This window comes from Copadichromis virginalis, linkage group LG20 (genome assembly GCF_057382275.1).
Source record: "Copadichromis virginalis isolate Kocher_CV1m ecotype Utaka linkage group LG20, C_Virginalis_male_GT1.1, whole genome shotgun sequence".
Classification (NCBI taxonomy): Eukaryota; Metazoa; Chordata; class Actinopteri; order Cichliformes; family Cichlidae; genus Copadichromis; species Copadichromis virginalis.
This window is the reverse complement of record NC_140637.1, coordinates 1,864,732-1,866,634: the sequence shown is the minus strand read 5'-3', so window position 1 is coordinate 1,866,634 and position 1,903 is coordinate 1,864,732. Positions and strand designations below refer to the sequence as shown.

The 1,903-nt window shown below is 45.8% G+C and overlaps 1 long non-coding RNA gene across 1 annotated transcript; it reads right to left on the bottom strand.

Moving 5' to 3' along the window:
• Positions 1-465: 465 nt before the first annotated feature.
• LOC146683938 (uncharacterized) lies at positions 466-1,056 on the bottom strand. The gene is made up of 2 exons (XR_014917317.1): positions 669-1,056; positions 466-586 (listed from the first exon to the last, which is right to left on the bottom strand). It is a non-coding gene; the product is annotated as an uncharacterized LOC146683938 (long non-coding RNA).
• Positions 1,057-1,903: the final 847 nt, after the last annotated feature.

Here is a 1,903-nt window from a genome sequence, read left to right as displayed (position 1 = left end):
GCTTTCCTCTTTGCTTCTGAGGACAGAGAAAATATTTTCTGCCTCAATCATTTTTTTTTACTTTGTGCTTTGTGATATTGTATTTATCATCAACGTGGTAGTTTAAAAATAATGTTTTCAGTTGCTATAACAAAGATAAATAAAATATGTCTTATTAACCTTGACTAGGTTTTTTGTAGTTTTTTGTTCTCACTCACCCAGCTACACCCACACAAGGCCCAGGAGAAAACTTGGGGTTAGTATCCAAGGATGCTTCAGCAAGTGGGGTTCAAACGGGTAACCCTGAGATTACTCCAGCAACTTGTTTATTTTCCCATCTCAGTCATCAGCTCCTGCAGTGCAGGCAGCATAATGCCTTATTCGCCTTTTCACTTCATTATGAGTCTTCTGTACTTCTGTTTTAGTGAATAAGTGTCATGCGCCGTGGTGCGCGGGCACGAAAGGATCCAGGCGCAGACTCCGAGCTAACAAAAAGACACTTTAATAAAACAACGAAAGGCGACCCGGGGAAAGTAGAGAGCAAAACAGAAACTAAAAATCCGGGGAAACAATGACACGAGGAAGCTGGGATCGGGACGGCGGGGGGCTGCAATAGAAAGGGGAGATGATTACTAGGGAGCCAGGAAGCGGGGAGAACATATCAGGACTGAGTTAGAGTAGGGGCTTACGATAGAACGGAACCGTGGGAGCTCGGGAGGGAAGTGTGGCAGTCCGTGGGGGCAGGAAGTCCGTGGAATGGCGAGTGGGCCAGGTGAGCACCGCGAGATCCAGTTGAGCCGGAGGACAGGCAGGTAGCAGACGCCGAGTAGAAACCTGGACAGAAGTAGGCAGGTTAAACAAAGTTCCAAGCAGAAGAGAATGCACACTTTTCGTGGAAGTCTGGTTACCACTGTGGGGATGACTACGGACTGGCGTGGAGCATCCGTCAGCGCCGGATTAAGTGGATCTCCGTGTAATCACCGGGATGGAGAGCAGGTGTGCTGGTGATGGCCCAGCCCGGGGGTGTGGCTACCCGAGCATCACGCATTCCACAGACACAGGACCACGGACCATGACAATAAGTGTCTCACTATCAGCTGATGGGGTGATGTTAGCGTCTTCTGTTGCCCCCCACTCCCCCTCCAGACCGTCTTTGTTGCACTTTGTCTATTTCCCACAACAAAAGGAGCCAGCTGAGGTGGTTCAGGCATCTAACTCTGATGCCTCCTGGTTATCTGAGGTGTTTCACGCATGTCCTACCAGGATTAGGCAAACCCAAGACAGACTGGAAAAATTGCATCTCTCTGCTGGAGGAGCTGGAGTAGGTAGGTGGAGAGAGAAAGTTTCTCTGCTTAGACTGCTACCCAAACCTGACAGAGAATGGATGAATAGAAATATTCTTTAATATTGTTTTTCAGATGAATTCATGGTTGGTTTTATTCAACAAGACTTATGTAATCACCAGAATAATATCTTTTAGCATTAAATTGTTTTCATCAGCATGTTAGGATATTAGTTTTGTCTCCAGCATAGTTACAGTAATAACCTTCTGACACACACATATAAATTCAGCTTGTTAGTGACAGAAACAGACATCTTTTTTGGTTAAGCCTGTGTTTGGAACTGAAACTCTCCTGCGTTTCCAGCACACACTGTCTGTGACTGTAATTATGCAAAATAGGTCATTAACTTAATAAACAGCATCTGTAAACAACAGCACAACAACACAGTGCTTTCTTTCTTTTCCCTCTTTCTCTGTGTCAGTTCACTCCCTCCATCTCTCCATCTATTAATTCTTCCCCTTCATCCCTCTCCAAGTTTAACACTGTGGTCTTTCAGTGTTGGCGTCTGAAGCTGAGAGAAGAAAACATCCGTGCTATCTCTCAATAGCTAAATAAACAGCTGATGGCGCAGCGAGGGAGCT